The following is a 25551-nucleotide window of genomic DNA, read 5'->3' as shown; positions in this document are numbered from 1 at the left end:
ATCAACAGTCGCCTACAGTTGCTTGGGAACGTAAAAAGAAGATTTAGCTAAATATTTGGGTAATTTTTAGAGCTAATCAGGGAAATAGCCGTTATAATACTCTAGAGCCGCGTTTTTTTAACAATTTCTAGTCCGCGAACCACTACGAAATGCAGCACAATATCAAGGACTAGCTGAAGAACCAAAGAACGATTTGCCAGTAGAAATGTCAGCGTCTTTTTGCAGCCAAGTATTCTGAGGCTATCTTAAAAAAAAAAAAATAGGTAAGTAATTTCCCATTTTCAAGGTAAGACCTTGGAAATCACAGGGTTCACAGGTTCAAATAATGTTCTAGAATGGCCCTTGGGCATCGACTCTATTATAAGAAGAATAATTCTTTGTACCTATTAGCACAGAATATGCTATTAGTACCGACGAGATACTGAGAGGTAGGCTAGGGTAATAAGTTAAATCCATTTCATGACTCCCACAATAGTCACATGATACAGGTCAAACGAATATGTCAATTTTCACGGGTTGTTCACAGGAACAGCGCAAACAGTTTGATTAATAATGTTGCTTTTGGACTTAAATCCGACACACAACATCCTGAGATTAAAAATAAAGTTTGGTAGTCTTTTAATCTCGATCCTCTTGAGGTCTTTACGGTTTATAAATGCCTTAAACTTATGAAAAAGCAAAACCTGATTCTGTCAACAATAATGTGACACAGGTATCAATTTGTCATTTTTCTTGAAAAATTCAAGTGTATTTGGTATAAAGTATGGGAAATTTTGGGGTAAAAAGTAGTCAATTCGATTTCAATGACCCTGAGCAAAGCGCAGGTGATGCCAGCGAAAGTACTAAACCTAAAAAAGGACTGAAAAACTTCGAATCAGGAATAAAAAAATCAAAAAGCCCTAGGAAGAAGCGGAAGCCATCAAACAATTTGGTATCAACGGTTTCATCGGCTCACTGCGATTTTAAAAAACTCAAGAGTTTATTCGGAGATAAAACGCCAGTAATTCTAGCTATGTTATCGTTAGACTCCTCTTGCCAACTGCGTAATTGCCAGGTAAAAACCAGTCGTTCTGAAGGAAACAATACAAGAGTTCTGTATAAACGAGGTGGATCTTGCCGAAGAGTACAATCTTATCCATGTGCAGCTTTTTGTGCTGAGTGCGATTGGAAAAGTATGAGTTCACGTCTTTGATATAACATTTTTACGTTTGTTGAGTGTTGCGTATTGTTGCGAGCCTTTCGTTCTGTGAAATGAATAAAATTTTATTTTGTACCATCTGACGTTTGATGTTGTGTTGGGTAAACGTAATTGTAGAGTGGCAACACCGCGTAGTGGCGCGCCTTCATGCGAGGTGACTTCGCTTCGCCGTGTGTCGCTGGAAATCAAAGTTTTTATGTTTTCTCTCGAATTATCGCATTAAAATCTAATTCTAATCCTCAAGTGACGTTATTGTGTACTGTGATTATGTGCCGTTATCTTATGAGTGGCGGAGGTGTACGATAAGGGTAAGATAATATTGTAAATACGATTGTTTGTCCATATCAGGCGGTGGTTCGAAATACTAAAATTCATTCATATCAAGATTATTATTATAATAATTATCAAATGTCTATCGTCGGGTTTGTTCTTGGCAAATTGTGACCTTAGAGAGTCGTCTGGAATATTTATATGCAGTCGTTTTGAATATTTAAAATTATTTTATTATAATGTTTTCCATGTTTTTGCTGAATAATAGTGGCGATGTGCATTATTTAGCGGTCTAGTTGTGATAACATTGGTAGAAGGTTATGGGAGTTAACACAACAATAAATTCCAGTTGCATTCTTATTAGATTTCAACTTTGTTTTAAAAGTCATTAAGTTAGTGTTATCTGTGATAAAATTAACATTGCTGAGTTAATTCTTAGCCTCATTAGGCCCTTAATTTAATATTTTAAATTAAAACAACTTAAATATCCATCTTTACTTTAATTTTATTATTGCTATCTACCTACAATAACTTGAAACAAGTGTTTGTAGGTTAAGTAATAAACTTAAATAACTTCTTTAACTTTCAATTTGTCATCTAAAAGGCCATGAACTCACCTAAGTCACTAGCACCTAAGAAAACTATCAACCATGACAATAGTCACTAATTACTTGTTTTGACAACTAAGCAACCTTTTAAATTGCAATGAATAGGTAGTTACTTAGTTTCAAAAACAATTTTGGAAATATAACCTAATTTTTGACATAATTATGTGCAAAAATCCAACTGTGAATGCATTCCAAACTTTAGAAAAGAAACTTGTATTTTTTTTACTTTGGCACCATATTTTCAAAGTTGGAAGCAAGTTTTTTTTTAATTTTGTTGACCTCTGACATAATTGTTTGAAGGCCTGTTCTTCTGTGTTATATCATTTTGGTCAGTTTCAAGTTTTTAGCCCATGTTGCAACTAAGTTATAAGCTATGTATATTTTGTTCTAGGTATGATATATTCTTTTAAATGTTGGTACAAAAGTACCTATATCTCTAGAGCAGTTGTATATAAGCTAACAGTGTTTTATGTTCTTCTCTATGTGCAAAAATAAGACTAAACAATTAATTGCAAAGACCACTTGTTGACATTAATTTTTGACCTTGATCTTAGTTATGTAAAGAATTTTGGTAAATGTGGGTAGTGAGTACAATGAACTTAAATCAAAAAATATATACCTACTTTGGATTTTACTCTCATAGTTCAATCTAATTTTGACACTTTACTTAACTTTTTGACAGCTAGCGTGCCAGAGTATTTTTTCTTTTACTCAGGTAGATAAAAATATAGACAGTAATTCTAAGTTATGTAAGCCATGCAACAGATAAATAGATACTATACATCTTTACAGCTTTTTTTGCCTATGGCAACAGAAAAAAACACTAATTGTATAAACCTGTATAAAATTGTCCCATTTTTAGCAATAGAAAGTATAGTACAGTTTAATTTGGGAATACAAAATTTTGAATAAGAGTAATATTTTTTCCAAATTAAGTGTAGTTTACACCGAATGTTACTCCATAATCAGTGTACTATAACCAGTGATTCTCTCCCACGCACTGTCTAATTGGGTGTAAATGAAACTAAATGTGTAGGTTTGTAAAACAATTAAACGGTACTGAGATTGGTGGCAATGTCTCTTCATTTAGATTACATCTTTATTCATACATAGAGAATTATTTAAAAGAGGGGAAGAATATTTTGTCTTATAGTAGGTTGACGTTGGCTAGCGGTAGTGTTAAATTAATGGTATTGGTCTTGGTTTCAAGTGTTTGCATAGTTGTTTTATTCCTTATTTACAACTAGGTAGATATTTTAAAGTGAGTAATAATGTTGGTATGGGTTTTGGGAAACTATTTTGTGTCTTTCCTTCTTATTATTAAGGAAAAGAGAACGTAGATAACATTTTCATGCCAGACATACCTAGTTAAATAATGAATCATGTTATTCAATACTATGGGCCAGTAACACAGCTTCATATAAGTGCCAGTTAACCTATCTGATAGACACAAACTATCAGATATCTTTTAATTCAACCAACCAAATTTCATCTGATTTGCAAGTTATCCAGAAGTGGTCAAACTGGGGCCCTAGTCTAAATGCTTCAGAAATGTTAATATTGTTAAGATTATAAACATTTGTTCAAATGATTGATCTTGAAGTATACTATTATCAGCTATGAATGATCAATTTCCAATAATTGATTTGATCCTTATCTAATTGGACTTGATCTCTGGATAATCTTACATAAGTCCTTCTGTTACTAAGCAGGTTGTTTATTTTTAAAGTGAATGCCATACTGAGGTACCTACCTCAATTTGTTTTATACACATGGTAGGTACCTACATAACATCACGCTTGTTATACCCGAAGATGTTGGCAGAGGTGTATGAAAACAGTTGTAGTTCACAATTTACAATCAGTCCCATGCAGAAGGGACGAGACTGTTACCATTTACTCGACATGTTCTCAAACTCTGGGTCTAGTAATGTTCAAAAATTTAGATAACAGTAAGTGTATGCCTTAGGTAAGTGGTACTATCAAAAATTTCAAATTCTGTTTTTTTTTTATAATTTAGGTCTAGAACAAACATACTTTATTTTCCTCTCAGTCTGGGCAGATATTTATTACACCTCAATGTTAAAAGCTGTTCATAGTTATCACTATTAATTTGATAAGAATTTGAATAATGAACTTATGATAAGAATTAATTGCCATGTGTGCCAATGTTTATTATGCTTTAGTCTGGTCAAGGACGAAGGCAGAAGTATGCCAGATGCACTCATTAAGAACACAGGAGTATAAAGTTTAGTATATTTTGTTTTGATCACGATGTAAAATGATATCAAAGCTATTTTTGCTAAAATTACATACTGAGGGGTAGATGAAGTGTAGTTTAAATAGTTACTTGAATGACAAATTCTGTTCAGAAATTTTCGCGACGCGAAGGCTACTCGCTCGAAAACGTTAGTTAGTGAATTAACGCTGACCCTCGTAAGATATTATGTTCTTAGACACAGTATAATTATTGTATGCAATTACTGAATACTGAAACTAGAACTGTTTAATTTATTTTATGAATACAGTTTCTGAACCAAATAACAGCAGGATAGGTTTGAAGTTCTCGACGATAGTAAAACTCTACAGTTACTAAGTATGTCCATTATTTTAGCACGAAAACACCTGACCTAATTTTGAAATGATTTTTACAGATACACTCTAATTACATATTCATACAAAAAATGAATACTATAACACATTCATTGACCACTTTTAAATTGCACGGCTGCATGTTACAGACATATTTAGTTTAACAAAGTAGAAAATCGTAGTCAATCTTTAATCAAAGAGTTTCCGCATAATTTTCGAAACATTGTATGATTTGTAAAAGCTGGTACATGACATAACAAGTCAATCTGCCAGTAATTGGTCTAAATGGACGGCGGGCCCGCTAATTAATTGCCTCGTCGTACTACGCCGTGCTACGATGATTCCGTGCCGTTGGACTGATTTTTATTGGAACGTTTTAAATGGGATTTTGATGGGAATACGATGGGAATTATAGTAGCCGTATTCGTGGGATGTTTTGAGATTAAGATGAAGTAAATAGTACACGCAGTCGGGTGAAAAAGATGTGAGATGCATATATTACAAAATTGGGCTGAATAAAGGTTTTGTCTCCAAATAACTACAACATTGTGTTCATATAAACCTCTATAAAAATACCTCTTGTAAACGTAGTAAATGCCGCTTTTAAAATGTTAAGTATAGTTGGTTGCTAGGCGTAAAAACCGCTGAGATCTACCGTGAAGGATTGTGAGGTGAAGGAGGTTAGAGTTTTAACCCTAATATTTTAGTTACTATCAAAAATCCATACATATTTAAGACGATCACTGAAAAAATAACATTTAAAATCACTGACAGACATTTTTGTAAAAGCTGTGATAAAATTTGCTGCACTTAAAAACCAAAATGTGTGTAATGTCCGATAAGATAAAAAAATTAAAAACATTCTGGATATGACTCAAATTGCATGGCAACACGTTTTGTCTTATAAATAAAAAGTTATATACTTACATATAAAAATATCTGTTTCTACTTTAACTAACAGTTATTTGGTTTAATTTTTGGCCTATCTCTTTCGAGATATGTTAAACCTACCGTATAGTAGCAAGGACTTCCTGTTATCTAGCTCTTTACTTACTAACTGACTACGGTAGGTTATGGAAACCGTCATACATATATATATCGTTTACCTACCGGTAAATGCACCTGACTACGGACAGGTCATCATCATTTTATATTTCCGCGAATTTGTTCAATTCAAGTAGAGGAAGATTACGCGGCATCTATATTTGTCTTATTATTATACCTTATAACCTGGTTTAGAATATCACTGACTGTTATTTATAGTAACAAGTTAAACTAGTTCTAAAAAAGTTAACCAGAGATTTAAAAAAAAGCATAATTATAAGATTAGTCAAGTCAGTTAGCGCGTTGCGGTGTGTATCGATGGCTGGTAGCTTTTTGTTGCTATTTTAAGTAAAGTAACTATAAATACTTATAGGTAGGTAAATGGGTCTCCGTCATATGGTCTGGTTTAACACAAATGATACTATTTTCCCTTGGTAAAGCATAAGGGATACTATTTTCCTCAAATAATTTCACTGCAAACGAAGATATAGGCAGAAGTTAATAATAACCAATACTTTGCTTACTTTTAAGTAATAATTATACATTTCTGTCAGAGTCAGCATGAGATTTAATCGTGAACTCTACACATATTCACGTTTCAGTATTTGGCTGCAAATATTTTCCTTATACAACTGTTAAAAATCTTCTTCTCTATATTTAGTATTCAGTGTTGACATACAAATAAAGACCTTAGTTCAAAAATACCTTAAATGGTAAATCAATGAAGACTTGAACTAAAACTACGAACAATACAGAGCTATTTAAAGTTAATCATCCTAAATTCACTGTATTCAGATAGTTATGGCCGTTTATTATAATAAGTGGTGGATGACCTTGTATGTTGCGCAGGATTCATGAGAGATAACGTTCTGTTATTAATCATTAAACAAACTGTTTTGGTGATAGGAAAAAATAAAAATATCATTTTTTTTAACCCATTCCTGTCCCACTGCTGGGCAAGGGTCTCCTCCCTCCCGAATGAAGAAGGGCTTCAATAACATTATTCCTTTTTTTGTAATTAATCTATTAGGTGTAAGTTTAGAGAAATTACTATGGGGTTGTATATCCAAGAAGGAATTGAAACCTCTGAACGAAAATTGATAAAAAAACTATGTGTTTTTTTTCCTTTTAATCTTAGTACAGAGATCCTTGGCATGCGCGATTTATCTATAGTATAACTAATTGTTTTAGGCATTTCCAAAATAAAGTAGCTGTATCGAACATTTCCACCAACCACTGCTGAATCCTGAATTCTGTACACTACCACCAGCCGCAAACCTTCCTACAATGCTCTCTACTAAGTTGCTAGCTGGTTTTAATAAGTAAGGTTTTATGAGCTAGGTATTATACATATTATACGCTAGATAAATCATATTTACGTTAATATATTTGAAGATAACTACGCAAAAAAACATACGAAATAAATGTTTTTTTAAGAATAAGAACCTTAGACTCTACTCCTAGACTTAAAAAAAAACTAGTTTATTTCAAGGTTTCCATTTTTAGCCTAGTCTAAGCTAATTTGAATTTTATTTTATTAACTCAAAATGCTAACTATTTTTAGGCGCTTCGACTAACTAATCTGCATTTCAATGAGGCGAAATACTAAAATTAACATTATTTTCCCTGAGACACGTAGCTAAACTAACTTCTCGGATTTACTTATTACTTTTTAACTACTACAATCATTATTTTATAGCATATATGCATAAATAACTATGTTGTCTGGTTTAGAGATTGCACTGATAAAGGTAGATGAAATTTGGTAATTAACCATATGAGACAAGCACATAAACATCTTTGACTGAAATAAAGCCGAGCAAGCGTAACTAGAAGCGAAAAAATTGCTTGCAAAAATTTTCAACCAAAGTTACGTGGCTTACAAATCGTTTCTTTGGTACCAACACATATTTTATCGATGAAATATTCAGCCTAAAACGATGAGGAAACGTGTAACAATGGGCCAAATCACCTAGCCATAGCCATACAATTATCCGTACGTTTTCCTCTACCAATATCGTGAAGGAAGAATATAAAAATGTGAATTAAACTCCATTCATACTACAGCTATTCATCTTTAAAATATAAATGGAACTGCTGCTTATTGTAGAGATAATCTTGAATTTCTAAAGACTGCATTCTGAATGAAGTCGGTTTTATGATCGGGAGTTCTTTCGTCTTGAAGTACTTATTCGGTATGGTAATTTAGATATGATAATTTGAATATGAACACTAAATAACTTATTATTTAATTAAAAGCAGTATCAAAAGTATGTTGCTAACATATATGCGAATTTTTATCCCATTCATCATTAATGTGTTTAAAAAAAGCTTTTGAAAAGCGCTACAAGTGTTAATAAGTTCTTCGGATAAGCATTATTCTAGTTGTAGGTGAATCACGTCACAATTGTGTCTCTAAAATCAGTCACGAATGTTTTCAAAATGCCATTAATTGTACGCCCATACGTTAACATTGCAATCAAACATCGTTTAATTAAACGTTTCATACGAGCTGTCATAGTCATACCCTTCCAATCCCCTCTTGTTCCACTTTCGTGAATAGTGAACAAATTGTTAGCTGTACAGATGACACATCAGCAGAGCTGTAATATTGCGCCTACTAGACAGACAGTTTGACAAAAAATCATATAGAAAAAGCTGCTTCAAATTATCTGTTTATTTTGTGGTTCTAACCACTAGTACATAGATATCTATTAATACGGCTTGAGAAAAAGGAAAAAGAAATATTTTTAGAGGTTGTCTGATTAAGACTGCCTCTACCTATTCTCATGCTGCTTGCACTATAGTTAGGGCTTGAAATCGTGCTACGTGTAATAAAGCGTCAGTCTTTTTCGGATTGCAACGCAGGACTTATATTGCAATTTATTTTTGATTCAAATAAAATATAACCCGTATTTCAGATAGCATCTGTCTTTTGACGCGATAAAATCATATTGTTAAACCATATTCCTCCAATTTGAGCTCAACCCCGCGAACAATTGAAGTCCAAATGATTTAATTTAGTCCGCGACAGAACGTATTCGAGCCGGTGAACAGGTCACAACTCAAAAGGTTTTGTTTGAATACTCAATCATTAATCAAAAAGCCATGAGGGAGGTTTGCACCCGCACAGGGGTGGCGGGTAGTCCCACCGCAATGTTTTCAAAGAAAATGCCCGCTCGTTCCATGAATCGAGATACATTTGCGAAAACAAATGTTTCGGACATTTTTCCCGTGTCTCGACATTCAGATGGCTCATAAATATGGATGTTTTTATACAAATGACAGTAGGTTTTGTTGCTTGTTTAGAATGGGATAAAAGAAACGATCTATCAAGTTAGTTACATCGACAGAAATAGGGTACCCTTGATGTGTCAGACTACAGTGATACGAAGGATGCTATCAAAGAAACTGCCAGTAATGTAGGTAGTTTATTTGGTGCAGAAAAAGGTTATTTTTCTCCGCATTTCGAAGCCCTGGAGGTAAATAAGATATTTTCTAGAAGAAAAAACCCAATCACACGTTTAATGGAGCTGAAAATTGGATGAAGGACTGGGTTTGGCAAGGACATTGGTTTTTTGTCTACTGAACGATGTAAATGGAGCGAGAATTTCGGTTTTCATGTACGATAAACTGTCAAAGTTTTTAATAGTCTTATGTATGGCTGTATAACTTTGTAAAAATGTGTATAAAAAAGTACTATAAAGAAGGAAACGAGGAATATAAAGTATTATTTTGTTGTTCTCTTGGAAGCTGGAAGCCACAAGTAAAAAGAAACCGTTGCATAATCTCCAAGTTAAAACGAGGAACGTTTTTTGTTTCTTTGCTTGAAGGCAGTGTATTTTCTTCGTATAAATTCGAAATGTCTTGCCTTTTCTCGAACAAGTCTGGTTTAATTTTGTCATAATTATCATCCATGCGAATATTTGAGAGAGTTTATAACAGGGAAAACTTATAATAGAACAGTAGGTAACCGCATAAAGTCATATGGACATTGGACATATAGTTTTGCGGCTAAAACATTATGTAAATAGGAACAAACAAAGCTGTTACGAAAGTTTACCCACTAAAAGTTTTGCAGTCGTTCACATGATATAAACATAAATTTCACTGCGGCTATGAAAGCTATAAATCCCGGAGCATTAAAAACACGTCAAATTCACTTTACAATATAAATAAACATTAATAATTCATACAAATAAAAATTCATACATTAAATCCGAAGGTGTAGGCAGAGGTATATAAAATAGACTATTGTTTCGCCATTTAAAATAATATTTTCATGTAATAGGGGGCGAACCTATTACCATATACCGGGCACGTTAACAAACTCCAGACTAATATCACAGCATGAAAAGCAATAGAAATCAGAAAACCCAAGTAGCTATTTGTACGATCTACAAATGTAACCCGAGACTTCGTGATTAGCTCTCTCTAGAAATATTATCATAAAAATATCGTTTCAGCTATCACATTTAATAATGGAGTCGCCATATTATTGACACTATAAAAACGTCTATTATTTCCGTCACGGCCATCGGTACCCTTATCTAAAAGGTCCGGAATACTAGACACCAAACGTATTGACTTGCAAATCGCCAAAGTAAATATTAATCTGTTACCTACTGCCAACTCCATGCATATATTTATGAAGACGTGATTTTTTCCATAGTTTTGTAGTTTTTGCGATTATTTAAGGTATTCTTTTGATGTTATTGATAGTAGGTTGACTCAGTAAAACTGTCGAATCACATTTAGTGGGGAACTACAGTAACCTTTCCTTAATGTCTTGTGCTAAAGTGAAGACTATTAGAACTATATTTAAATGCATACAAACTTACCTACATGCATACATAGTATCACGCCTGTTATACCTGGAGGTGTTGGTACAGGTATGTGTAAATCTGACTCAATTAAGGAAAACCGATGTTATGATTCCTTTTGATTGGATTTCTTGAGGGCATGCAAAGTCCCCAACCCGAATTTGGCCAGCAAGGAGGACTCAAGGCCAAGCCTCTCTCATGATTTCAGGGGAAACCCTTGTCCAGCGGTGGGCCAGCGATGGGTTAAAAAAACAAGATTACTTTTATTTGTTTTCAGTTTTCTATGTCAGGCAGTTGTGTATCGAGTGTCCTGTTCATATCGATCGAACCATTATTATTAAGAGGTAGTAGGGCAGGTAATTACAGAGGCATTGTCCAAGCCCTGTGATTATGTCAAAGAAATACAAATACATAATACATGATTATTATCAAAGTTGTTTTTTACGTATAATTTTAGATTACACAAAAGTTTTGTGTGTGAATGGTTGAATATCACGTCCTGTCTTTGATTTTCGCCAGTTTTTTAACAAACACTTTATGTACCACACAATACTCCAAAAGTAACTTTAAAACATATCCTGCAATATAGGCTCTAGGGATGAAGTAACAGTCAGTAGAGACCATCAATATTTTTCGGATATGTAATTCTATTCACAAACTCACCAAGTATGTGTCAGGTGTTCACCAGATAAACTTTTCAATTAAGCGAAATAGCATCAGCATAACAAACATTGGCAATTAAAAGCAAACATTTGACAGGCACTTGGCCCAACTTGTTAGCATAGTTACGAGTTGCCGAATATAAACAACGAGCTCTCTCGCCTCCGAATAATTCCCATCCGACGGCTTCTCAATTCAATTGCCTTTATTAATTTTACAATAGAGATATTTTTATTTTCTGAGGGTAGTTAGAAATGTTCTGCTAACATGTGTTATTTCATTTTCTCGTACAGAGGGATGATTTTCTTACTCTATCGACTTTCCGAAGTCGGTTAACTATTGTATAAATACGAACTGATCAATTCTGCTAGCCTTTTTCTCACGTACATACATTTTTTCCATGTGAACACGTGACATGCCCATTATTGAGATAGTCCTTAAATGTAATGTAATTGCTATGACATTCGGCATTTCGGGCAGTTTAAGACGGGCAATTGTGCAAGACTGTGATTATAGTGTCCAAGATAAGACTCTCATTGCTACATAAACTACAGGCTGCGTAGTGCAGAGTGTTCTTGGAAATCGCGTTCCTGGTCTCCAGTATGATTGAATAGTTTATTTCTAAAAGAAATAGTATTGCTTATCCAGTTGGTTGCATTGAGTGAGTACTAAGCTATTGAATTTGCTTAGTGGAATTTGAATTGAGAGCTCAGGTAGCTCCTCCTATGCAATCAAACGGCTGGAATACAAAGTTCACCACAAACCACAGGCAGCGTATCGGTAGTAAATACGATTGAAATTGAAATGTTACCTCTGTGGTCAAAACAGAATGTTAAGATACTGCTTTATTATTGATCTGGAATGGAATCCGAGTCCCAGGACATGTTAAAGAAAACGTGTCTTTACTGTATTAACCCAGATCTTAAAAATATTTTTTTATTTAAATTTCGGTATGGTTAGTGATCAACCTAATCAAAGTTGATCAAGCCGCGCGAAAGGCCTCTGGAATGACGTAACGACCGAAAGCGACTTTTTACATACCCTCCGAAGCACGGAGAGGCTCAGATCAAATACGGTCACCCATCTATAGTATGACCGCGTCGAAGGTTGCTTAACCCACTGATTGTTAGCCGACTGGTGAGCATAACTAGCAATTAGCGCCTCATTAACGTATTATTGTAGGTAAACATATCTGTCTTAGTTTTAGAGGAAAAAGAGACGTGATAATTCTACGCAACTGAAACGCCAGCGATTATAAGATAATGCTAAGAGTAAAGATAAAACAAAAGGTTACAATACAAGAGCGTTATTTATAATAACAGTAGCGTGTGTTTGTTTAACACATAAGTGGACATGTGCAAACTTTGACTCAGAACAGACGACGGGAACTATACTAATAAGATTATTATATTATCTTCGCCTTCCGCGGAAAAATGGACTCAGATTTTGCGGAAAAAACGTCATCGTATGGTGATGATATCGACGCAAGATTTGAATCTAATTTCTAGTATTATACTTGTACTTTTGGATTAATTAGGTCTGTAAATCTTTAATATCATTTAAAATTAACACCTTATCAAAATGTTATCTCTGTAACTCAATTAATAACTCGTGATCATTCTTTATTAAGCTTGATTTCCTTGACGCGCCAGGAGAAATTCAGCTATTTGAAAGCCACTATACTGTTCATTATGCCTTCTCTTAGGTTATAGTGATAAACACGTTATATCAAAGCAGCAATGAACTGAAGAGTGGCCAACAATTTGACGTACACTAGTTATCAACTGAGAGACGTGATATGTATACAGATAACCGAAACCAAACAATGATTTTTAGCAGACTTTCATGTAAATAGAGTTGTAAAGATATCCAATACCGCATACTTTGCCGGGAAAATTCACCAAGAAGATAGAGATTTTCTATTCAAATCTTTAAATTCAGTTTTAAAGTAACTATTCTAGTTCCAAACCACATATTCCAGTGCGCTTCACTGCGGCTTTTCCGCACGTCTTGAAGTTTTCTTCGAAACTAAGCGATATAGGTCGTCCACACACGTGCAAGAAATTCCTGAAACTTTCAGTTCAAAATGTTGCTTTAACATCTGTTACTAGGATTTTAGAATCATTCCCAACATCTGCCAGAGAGTGTAGGAATTTCAGGAGATGTTAAAGCTCTCTGTATGTAACGCTTTTAGTTTAAAAGCAGTGAAAAGTGCATCATAATTAAGAGTCTTTTCATGCTCGTGACATTTCCATTAAACATGTACATTTTGTAAATCCAGAAACAAATAAATTCGTTGATGTCAGTTCCGAATATTTATGCGCTTTGTGATATTGGGAATGCAAAATACCGGGAGTACTTTTACGTTCCAATATGCAATGCCAAGTTTTTTATGGAAATCGAATTGAAAAATTTAACGTTCGTTTTAAATCGACTACCTATTATAGTTATAGCCCCGTGTAAAACACTGGTATTCGGCGAGACTGGAAGCCGATTCCAACATAGTTAGAAGGAAGGCTAGGCTGATGGTGACTTTCTATCCAGTTGGGTGCCTTCATGTTGTAAATCTAAAACTGAAAAGGCAGCAAAATATCAGGCACGTCATGATGGCAACATAACGCGTTTTTTTTTATTATGTCCGTAGCATGAACAAAGTCCAGCTTTACGCCACTGCACTCGACGTCGTTGGGAACACATTTCTAGGGAAAAATATCCTCTATTGTACTAAGCATTTTCTATATCTCTTGCTGTACCTAAGCATAAAAGACATTTTGCCATTTCATTTTTAGGAGACATGTCGCTTATAAAATCGAAAAGCCAACGACCCACCAAATTTATAATCTCAGTTTTTAGATAGCTTTCTTTATACCTGCAGACAAACGTTTATTTTCCAGTATTAAAACGCCTATTTGCAAAACAGACAGGATTGCGTGCCTCGCCGATATTCCGTTCCCCTAGTTGACTTTTACAGCTTGCGCAAGACGATAAGCGGCCACCATGTACCCCATAATACAAGTTCTTTATGTGTTTCAATTCAAACGTACATGTTTTATTGTCTGCAACGTTTGTATAGATTAGTGGATGTGCCTAGAATGTTGCCGTTATAAAGATAATCTTGGAGTTTTTGATCCCTCGGCTAATCTATGAAGGTCCTGAGATCACAAACTTTGGATTAGTTCAACGTTTTGATCGAAGATGTTGAAAACTGAGGAATTATTAATGACACTGTTTTTGAGTAGACATTTGTTTGTATAAAATGTAGAAGGCCTACATAATTTATTTTCTTAATTTATTCAATTTAAATCTCCGACAAAAGATCGACGTAAATCGTATCTAATATAAAATATCTATCGTAAAGCCCTTTCACTAAATTGTCTATTATAATAAGGAGAGAGATTATAATCAGAACAAACTGCAGATTTTTGGGTGACTTTATATATGCCGTAAAATCTCTGCATTACGGATATTGTTAAAGATACTAGGTGGGTGTAACCACGTGTAACTGCACTAGTGCGGAATTCCGAATGCCAGGCGTTAGCGTCAGTTTGACATTTGGAATTTGAACGAGATGAACTCGATATCTGTAGCGATTGTGGCCGTACTTCTTTGTTATTTATATTATCTTTCATGAAATTAATTAATAGGTTATTGCGATAACCCTTACACTATTTTCTTCAATCGTCTATAGTAAGTATAGCTATTAATTAAGGCTAGCAGTGAAATATGGATATCGTTGTAAAAGTAAAAAAGGGCGAAATGATAAAATCTAGAGTCCAAATCTGCGTCCTATTGAATGCAGAAAGAACCAAAACAGCTTTTTAAGTCATAATAAAAGAAACCCACGTTTATCGTTCATCAAAATAATTCGATTATGATACTCGAGTTATTTCTCTCATGAACACTTTCTTTTCAAGCAAGCAAGCAATTTCCGTATAATCAACCCTCAGTAACTGACATAGGAGAGCCCGAAGGGCCGTATGACAGACTGGCCAATTGACCCAGCTCGGGAGATCATCAATCACAGTGAGGGTCGCATGGAGGCACTTGCCACTCCCCTGCCTGGAGCAAAGGATTTTTGATGAAGCCTTTCTACGTGTTGGTATTTCAAGCTTTTAAGGACATAAAAAAAAAAATCGGTTATATTTAAAAGTGTTCTTTCTAAACGCTTTTCTTTTATTTCGTGTTTCCAAAGTTCTCTCGCTCTTATTTGTCAATGACCATTAAGTAGTGGTGCTTCAGTTGAGTGTCTGAGGGTGGAAATTGGTTTCCATTGTTGTAAATTAAGAATATCGTGGCTTAGTCAAGATTTTTCATGACTATTGTTAGAAAACACTATTGTCTTCTTCACCAAATACCACATTTGTACTCCCAGGTTTCTTTACGACATTTTCATCCACTCCTTTTCTACCTTAATCCATTTTTCAGAAGCTTACAAATACAATTACATTTCGAAATGAAAGAAATATCCAGCGCATCCACGAAAACCAATTTATCTTTAAAATTCCGAACGCTATCCGCCATATTTGATTTGAAGAATTTTAAAATACGTTGTCGTTGAATGGTGCACAAAGGAATGCAGTGGCACTCTGAACCAGGTCAATCGAACGCTCTTTGTGGTGAGTTGGTGATACTTTGGCAGGCTTTTACACTAAAGATATTGGTGTTTGGGAACTAGAGAGTGTACTTTAAGCGTTATGTGCTTTGAATTTGAAATGTGGAGCCATTATTCTTTAACTTAAGCTTAACTGCTGCCAAAAAATGTTGCCTCGATGATAAGTCTTTGCATTCAACCAATACCTCTACTTCATTTTATATTTTGGGTGAAGACCCTTGCCCAACAGTGGTGCAGTAATTGACTGCATGTGAAATATTGGTGAATTATTGGCACTACTTACTTTTATAAGACCACGTGATATAAAGACCTAAAATTATGGCAATATTTCAGTATTTTCCTACGTCATTTTCTTTCGAGGTTCAGCTGATCTTGTATTTCGTATACCTACGTAAAAATGTAGTACCGTTTCCCTCTGTCGAAACTTAACTCACGTTGAGCCAGCAGATTTATTGAAAGCCGACTCAACACGTGTCCCTACGTTCCCGTCTGCGTGTGTGGATTTAAGGAAAGGGCGAGATTTTCTCAAGAAAGTTTTCCTTTTACTCACGTATTTCTAAGGAGCATGAACGTTTTATTTCAGTTGGTTTTTCTTCGAACTTATTTATTTGCTTCAGCTGCTAGTATACAACTATAAAAGCATCGTAGCAAGAAGTTAGACCAGAATGCTTACAAGTAGCAATTCCAGATAAAGTTGTGGTCGGGTGCATTAACCTCTAAATTAATCCAGTTGCTTATTAGGAAGAATTTTGATAGCTTTTTTCATACATTTCACTTTTTCTCTCGGATAGTTTATCCGACATCTATAAGCCGTAAAACTACAGCATTTTTTTTGACACGAGTATTTTTATCTTATACCATTTCACTAACTACAAAAATATTTTGTGAACAGTAGGTAAAACGAAGGCGTTGTTACGTAACGCAAAGGTAACATCAAAATGCAGCAGTTACCTCGTCCTTCAAAGTTTCACGTTCATTACCCGCGGGTGTTCTTAAAGAACCCTTCGGAATATTTCACGTCTTGCTAGTAATTCTCAAAGGAGTTGCGCGAGGTAGAACACATGAAACTGTGAAACTTAAAACAAGTTGAAATATAACTCGAAAAGTGTTGAATTGTTGAGACATCTGCTTAACAATTAATTGAATATCCAGAATGAGATATTTTATAACCATATTCAAGATTGAACGAATTTACTTCTTAAATGTTCTTATTTATGTTCTTAACTGAGGGGCTGACAGTTCTGTGTATTTGTTTCTTACAATGAAGTCGCTAGCGGGTGTGGAAGACAAGATGTATAAATGTGAATAAAACAAAAAGAACCTTGTAAGAATCGTAGCAAGGGGAACTTTTTATTGTTACTCCCTCATGACAACGAAGTGTGATTCAGTATCATTTCATGTTAATCATGTGTCTAAATGAGTATTATTTATTGTCCAATAGTCATCTTATTTCACTCCCAAACGAAATGTATCAAACAGTAGCCTGATTCTCTACTATTATCAAGCAACCGGCTAGCTATCGAAAAATATCGTATGAAAAACTGATCAGCGCCACCAGCGGATGTCGCAGGAATTATTTTGCAATACATTTTAAATGTTAAACTCTCGATACTCGATGGTTTCAATTGTAGAATCGCTACAGATTCACAATCAGTGCACCAAGCAGAGTAGTTTGGTCAATTTGCTATTCGACTCGTTTGTATAACAATCGGCAAATTGCTAGCCATTCAGTCAACACTGGCTATTTGTGTGTTGATATGGTTTTTAAATCTCTTTCATTTCAAAACATGCACCAGCAAATGGGTGAATAAGATGATTTATATTTTCCGATAGTGCCTAGTAACTCCATTAAATGTGTTTATACTATGCTTTAGAACCTGAAGTTTGGAATATAAAGTACGATTTGACATAAACTCGATTTAAACGAATTCGAATTTGATTCTGCTGGGAGTAAGCCCACAGATTTAAAATAAGGCTGATTTTTTTTTATAAATGAAATATATTTTTCATAATCCGGGGTCGTATACTCTGACCATTTCATGTCCTATGTATGTGTTCGTTAAGCTGTCACAGCTTTAAATTTAAAGTCACCTAAAACATCCCTTTGGGCGGGATAAAATGTCGCTTAGTGGTTATAAGGGTTGGGGTCCCTACGCGTTTTTTGAGATTAGCTCCCAAGTTATGTAACAAAGTGCTATATGTTTTAATTTTTGTCGGGATTTTTAGAAGGAAAAAGGCATTTTGGTGCTGTAGCGGGAAATAAGCGGTCTCCATTGAACAGTACCTATCTAATTTATCCAATATAATCATATTACTTATTAATCTTACTCAGGGTTGAGCTGCTGTACGTAATACAGCATAAAATCATTCGCATTTACAGTAAAGCATTGGAAAATAGTATATGAACTATGGACAAACTGTAGACTCTCGCTCGAAATTTGAGTGTTTGTTCCCAGCGTGCGTACTGTCTGTATTCATATTTTCATTTCGAATATTTGTGTTTATTTCAAAAATTCACAATTGTGATATTCCCCTCCATTCATTGTACGCGACGTTTGTAAAAAAATATAAAATCCAAGGTGAAAAATTAAGAAAGAAAAGATGTACAAATTGGCTTAGTGCAAATGCAAATACGGTGAAAGCTTCGCTACAATTGCTGTTTTAGTGGGTTTATTCAGCACTTAGTTCCTTAAGAGTGTTTTCATAGAATAGTCTTGAGACCTTAAGTTTGCTTAGCCTCGAATATCTCTCTTTGCCTGCTTCTAGCTTCTAGGGTATCTATAGAGTACCATTGTGAAATAAAATATATTCTGTTCTTTAAAAATGACTTAATCGTATGATGAGTTAATGTTTCAAAAGTACAGTAAATGAAAGGATAATGTAGTTTCCTGTTACCTAGTAAATATCTTCTTTTTCAACAATGTCTTCAGCTTTATTATAATAGTGTCTATCTCTTTTTATACCGTAATAAATCGTATCTCAACTACCGTATACCCTTTGCTAGTGAATGTCAGCTTATCCAAACATTGCTTTGCAGAAAATACATACCCATTAAATAATATCCGTAGGCCAAGTCACGTTACCATTAAGAAAAACATCTCCTTGGAAATGTTTCATAAAGTTGTTATTCCTTTAATGATATTTTGTAAGTCTTTCGTTTGTAAAGATTCCCTTGTTCATGTTACCGAGAGTTTCTTTTTCGTTTTTTGTTGTATATTCAAGCGACCAAAGTTTTGATTTGACGAGTTCTTTTTCTGTATATTTTTGTAATGTTTCTCTTGAAATTGTTTAACGTTTGTTACTTGCTGGTGGTGACTCATGTATTGATTTGTTCCAAAGATTAGGGAGTTTCGGACGGTTTAGTTATTAATTACATCGAGTTGAGTGCTTGAATAGAATATCTCTATTTGTTTGTATTCGGGTCCCAGAAAACTTGCTTATAGGTGAACAATGGACAGTAGTGTGTATTTAAATGTAGGTATAGACAACTATCTACAGAAATTACTTTGATACATTTAAAATACAACTTTATTTATAGCTTATCTTTTGCTTCTGTAATAACGACAGAAAACAGAAAAGAAAATAACCTTTAAAATAGATTCCTTTATTGTACTAAACAAAACACCCACATTTTCACAATCACTTAAAGAATAACTGTATAGAGCCCTTCGTGCCGCGGACAATAACAAGCAACACTGATTGATCCATCAGACAAAAACCTTTTATCTTCCTTTATAAAACGGTTGGTTTATTTTGGCACAGTATTGGACAATTTGCAGGCCTTTGATTGGTTTGTATTCTCACCTGTATTGTGGTTTTATTTTTAAACTGTTATAAGTAATAGGAGTGGCCAGTGTACTGGTCAGAAATATTTGATTCACAATTCCGTGAATATCGAATGGGAATTATAGATTCAATGGAAATGGGAACAGAATTGGGAATATTTACAGAAATGTTTGCGATGTCTTTGATATACACATTTCAGTAGTCCGAATAGTTTTGCTATTTCCGGGTATCTAGGTTGTAAATAGATGCATAATATTTTGTTTTATTCGTTTCTATTTTAGTTTTTTAGAGTCTATCGTTGGTTAAAATATCGGCAATAATAGATAACCGTCCAATACTTACTATATTTGTTTTTTTTTTTCAGAAAAGTCATACTTAATTCGTTATGCAAGCATTTCTATAGTCTAAGTTAAACATTTTAAAATTTACGGGAAAATTACTCCATTCCCACCACATACACGCACCTGTATAATTCAAGAACATTATCATATTTTTCTGCAGAAAACGTAATCAGCGCGCCCGCATTATTAGCTTTCGTATATTTTTATGAACGGCCGCCAGACGCTACTAAAAGATAAACCTAGCTCTAATTCATTCTGTATTCGCACTGAAACGATGTATTTCGCGAATATTTGTATGTATGTATGCTCTAAAATACTTAGGTAATAATATTGTACATGCAAATTGAATTAATCTAACGCTCTGTTAACAGAAGCTGGGTGTTATGAATGCTGATGGAATTATATTATGTTTTATAGCTTAACTGTAAATTGAATTAAATAATTGTTGTAATAAAACTAGTTATGCTCGTATTTAGTGGAATAAATTAAATACTAGTGTATAAAGATTATTACGGACTAGCTGACCCGCGCAACTTCGCTTGCGTCAAATAAGAGAGAATGGGTAAATTTTTTCCCCGTTTTTGTAACATTTTTTACTGGTACTTTGCTCCTATTGGTCGTAGCGTGATGATATATAGCCTATAACCTTCCTCGATAAATGGGCTATCTAACACTGAAATAATTTTTCAAATCGGACCCGTAGTTCCTGAGATTAGCGCGTTCAAACAAACAAACAAACAAACAATCAAACAAACTCTTCAGCTTTATAATATTATAGGATAAATTAGTATAAATATGACAATTGAAGTACGATGATATGTCTATATACTTATCTGAATTTTCAATGGTAAAAATATTAGCGAGGCGGTAGGACTGTTTATTAGTGTAAGGAAACCTCTTATTTCTGAGAGTTCCTTAAATTAAAGAAACCAAACCCTTAATTACATACATATCATTTAGTTACTTATTTACTTAACATGCAGTATACTATTTCAAAACTTGAACTTAAATGCTTTGTTTTTCCGTCTTCACTAATCAGTAACAATACACACAATCCATTTAAGCCCGCGATCACATCTCAAGATCATGTAGATGATTAAAACGCTCTCAGTCCGAAAGCATCTGACATTCGGCGACTATTGCTATCTCTCTTCATCAAGAGCTCACTCATAGCTAATTGGGCTCGTTGTGCTTCAAGTCACGTAGCTGGGAGATATCGTGTTATACTCTCGTTAGTTTTGCTCCGTACGCTCGGAATTGGGTGAAATTGTCCCGAGTGTTCAACAGTTAGATGATGGGACTGGAATATTATGATATTCTACGTTTTATTGGAGAAAGTCTGATGTATTTTAATAAGAAAGAACTGTATTTTGAATTGTAGATATGACGGAATTTCGGAAGTTCATCTATCTAATCAGCCCGTGTCAACCTACTGTTGAGTATAGGCCTCACCCCATGTACGCCACTTGATACGGTCCTGCACTTGTTTCATCCATTGCAGCCCAATACATTTAACGATGTCGTCCGACCATCTAGTGGGGGGCCTTCCTTGTGACCTTTGCCAATTCCAAGGCCGCCATTAAATTATTGCTTTGGTCCACCATCCACTTTCACGTCTAGCCAAATCGTGGAATTGTATGATTCCTTTCAATATTTAATTAGTAGAAAGCAAGAATTTTACGTTTTATGTATCAATTTTCTTGCCCAATTCATCGTAAACACGGCGTTCATAAAAATTGTTAATGTTCGTTTTGCGTCATAAAATACTGCTTTTTTCTATACAAAATATTGTTCTCTTTGTCTGTTTATCGTTTCTTAAATTTAACAATACAATACTACTAAGTAAATAACAATATTTTAGCATAATATAATTTGTTTTCCAGCACTTTTTGAACCGATAATAGCTCGTAATATTAGTCTGTATTGCCAACAATGAAAATCAATTTTCTTTTAGTGCTTAGTATGATTTATTTTTGCACTTAGCTATGTGTCATTCAGGATTTATGAGTGGTTCCAAATAATCTTTGCTTCTTATTTTGAGTAAGAGTGTAGTAATTGTAACTCGGAGTTTGATCACGTGCCCGGTATAATTATGGCAATAGGATATTAATTGGTAATGATGAAACGAATGTGTATTTCATATACCTCTGCCTACACCTTCAGATTTAAAAGGCTTGTGTTGTAAGGTTTTGTCTTTTAGCGCTTACGGTTTTAGCAGTGTAAGCTAAATGAAAAAAAAAGTTCTGAAAAGGTAGGTGCTGCAACAGGAACACTTCTAAAAAAAAAGTGTTGCACATACATATTTATGGAAATCTATTGTTGAAAGTTACTTAACAATATATTGATTTTCCCATTCATTTGAAAGTGAAATAATAGGGTTTCCTTACTTATTCTTTTGGGGCGGAAAGGGGAAGTCAAGGCGGAAACGGATTACAACGAGCTCAGTAGTATTTGTGTCTTTGTTGGTACTGTAGTGACCCTGTTCCGTAATCCCTAAGGACCTTATTGCCGGCGATGGGCTCATCCTGAAATAATAGTATTGAAATTGTGAAATAACTGATGAAATTGTCGCTATGTCGCAGCTATGTTTGGTAAAACAAAAAAAAAACTTTTCTTTTCGTGCTCCGCTTGCTTCTTTTGAACTTGTAATGATTTTATTTTATTATTAGATTTATCTCACATGCTATTTTGTTTAGCAACGACGTTCTTTAATTCATACAAACATGGCATACAGGCATGGCAGAGCCAAAATAAATCATCAAATTCCAAATGGTTTTAACACAATCATGCTGTTTTCGCTAATTTTGTCTGGGGATTAGTCACAAGCCTGTTTACATCTATACTAATATTATAAAGCTGAAGAATTTGTTTGTTTGTTTGATTGATTGTTTGTTTGTTTGTTTAAACGCGCTAATCTCAGGAACTACTGGTCCGATTTGAAAAATTTGTTTATTTATTTACTAGTTACAAATAATATCAAATACTAGCTGACCCGCGCAACTTCGCTTGCGTCGCATAAGAGAATGAGTCAAAATATTCCCCGTTTTTGTAACATTTTTTACCGGTATTCTGCTCCTTTTGGTCGTAGCGTGATGATATATAGCCTATAGCCTTCCTCGATAAATGGGCTATCTAACAGTTAATCAAATTTTTCTGAAATATTAAATTAATTCGAACCAGCAGTTCCTAAGATTAGCGCGTTCAAACAAACAAACTCTTCAGCTTTATAATATTAGTATAGATGTAGGTCATCTTCACCAAATCTTATCCTCGATTCAGACTCAATTTTAAAATCCCAACATAATCTACCTACAGGCAAGGCTCTACGTTTATACACTACAAGTACATTCAAAGACAATTTGGAGACAAGAATAGTCGTAAAATTTTATTGAAATTACGTCGCTATCTCATTCGGCACTGTTATGAGAGAGAAACTAATTAAATCTTGCTCTTAAGGCCATAGTACTAATATAATTAGGTACTTCAATTTATATTAGTAGCTCGTTGTAATTTTAATGGAAATTAATTAAAGTTTAAGTAATTTGATTATTTTTGTTGTAAGGTTTTTGATGATCCTATAAAAAAATGATATTCGCCTAAAAGTTAGATCGATGCTTTCATTTAATATCTTTTTTTTTGCTTAGAAAATGTGGTGACTGCGATAATTTTTGCCAACAATTGGGAATAGGCAGAAAAAAAGGAAATGGTATATCATCGTGGAAATGCCTTTTCTGCTTGCTATCAGTATACCAACAAAGCGTTAACTACCGATTTTCTGGAATCAAATAGCCGCCCTACATTTCTACAGTTTAATAGCCCAATTTTTCACAGGAAAATTACCTTTTACCTACATTTTCCCGGTGTTTTCTATTCACACAGGCCAGCAAGTAACTTTTAAGGCTACAAATCTAAAAGCTACTAACAATAGCCGTGGAGTTGACGTTAAGTGCTCTCAACCGCTCTTCATAGGCTAAGAGCTAGCTTATATTACGACACAAGCGAAATAGTTTTAAACGTTCGGAAGTTTTCTTCCTTAAAAACAGTTAAAAACGTGAATGGTTGCATTTACTATAACTTAACTTTTTCGATTTAAATTCATTATTAAGGTGCGATTTCGAAAGTTAAACTACGAATACCTTGGTTGACATAGACGATACTCTTAACCAGCGCATGGAAGCTTAGAGTTAATTCATATTACCTTGTATAGACGAAGTTAATTCATGATAAGATACAACACTTGCCATATCTTTTTGACAGTCGACAGTACAACAGTTCCATAGAATATCGAAACGACAACCGAAAATTCGAAATATTACGGAAGTTCAGAATTTTCTTTTTATACCTCGTAACGAAAGGTAACAAATCTGAAATCTTTCGAACAATAGCTCCGGCGTCGACATTGAGTGCTCTCGACTGCCCTCTATAGTCTAGGAGCTACCCCATATAATATTATGAGCCAATAATTTTATACCGGACTTGGTATTAATGAGTCATAATAGGGATACTTGCGGGTAATAGCGTGGTTTTAGGTTTTATCGGTTATCGAATGGTTAGTGTTATTATTTTTGAATTGGTATTGGCAGTAATAGTTGTAAGTAGAATTTACAAAATTAACCCTGCACTACGGTTACCAATTTTTGCTTGTTTCACGTTTCTTGGAGATAACTATAAATGATAGAAATGATGACCCAAGGCCCCAAGCTCCACGTTTCTAAATAAAAGCATCGTTTAGCTTAGCAAAAGGGCTATAACGTATCTCAGTTGATAACTATTTGAACGCCACTGTGTTGTACATTGTTTTCTTCATCCGATTATAGTGATTAACACGTTACGTCAAAGTATTGCATAGTGGCTATCAATTTGACGTACAGTAGTTGTCAACTAATGCCCGGTTTCTGAGTACATTTAGCGGTAGTTTATCTGTTCAATTGCGTTTTTTTATATGAGTTTAAACGCTATTGAATAGATAAACTACCGCTAAATGTACCTCGGAACCAGGGGATAAGAGATGCATGATAAGCCCGCTGGTGGAATTTTGACAACTGTTTTCAATTTTATCTAGCGGATAAGTTATCTGACCCGTATCTATAAGCCGTGAAACTGGCCGTAAGACAGACTTGCCACCTAAATATGCACTTATAGTACAGGTACAAGACTAAACTAACGATGAAACTTATTAAACTTTCAAAAAGCTTTTTGACTTTCATCCGGCGGCCATTGAGAACTTCCGGAGGAAATTCTCATTATAAAGAGACAATAGTTAAGAACTTGTGGAACTATAACCCCTTTGTACAGGAATACCTTTTAAGATTAGTACTATCAAAAGGTAAAAGTTTCCCTTTAGTTTGTTTAAGAATAATAAAAGGTCATCCTTTGATTCGAATCATTTGTATAAAAGAGTTGAGATTTTATTTCGTTTGTAAAGTTCTTACAGTCTTGTAAGTCGATTTTAATTGGTTATAACTAAACAGTTTAGTTAAATTTATTTAAATCTAGTAGTTTGAATGTGTTTTCTTTACGAATTTTGTATTTTTTATAGTGATGTTGGCATTTAATTACTTCTCACCTGATGGATAGCCATGTAAAATATGGAGCACTCGTTACTTAAACTTAATTTA

General features: G+C 34.3%; 1 protein-coding gene across 7 annotated transcripts in view; it reads left to right on the top strand.

Annotated features, from left to right (window-relative positions):
* The first annotated feature begins 708 nt into the window (after nucleotides 1–708).
* Itpr (Inositol 1,4,5,-trisphosphate receptor) overlaps nucleotides 709–25551 on the top strand; it is a 136804-nt gene continuing 111961 nt past the window's right edge. For all 7 annotated transcript variants that reach the window (XM_076131180.1, XM_076131179.1, XM_076131177.1 and 4 more), the window contains exon 1: nucleotides 709–1506. The gene's annotated coding sequence lies outside the window, so the exon portion shown is untranslated. The remainder of the gene's footprint in view (nucleotides 1507–25551) is intronic.

Source organism: Anticarsia gemmatalis, chromosome 25, assembly GCF_050436995.1.
Source record: "Anticarsia gemmatalis isolate Benzon Research Colony breed Stoneville strain chromosome 25, ilAntGemm2 primary, whole genome shotgun sequence".
NCBI lineage: Eukaryota > Metazoa > Arthropoda > Insecta > Lepidoptera > Erebidae > Anticarsia > Anticarsia gemmatalis.
The sequence above is the reverse complement of the archived record's forward strand: the minus strand, read 5'-3'. Positions and strand labels throughout refer to the sequence as shown.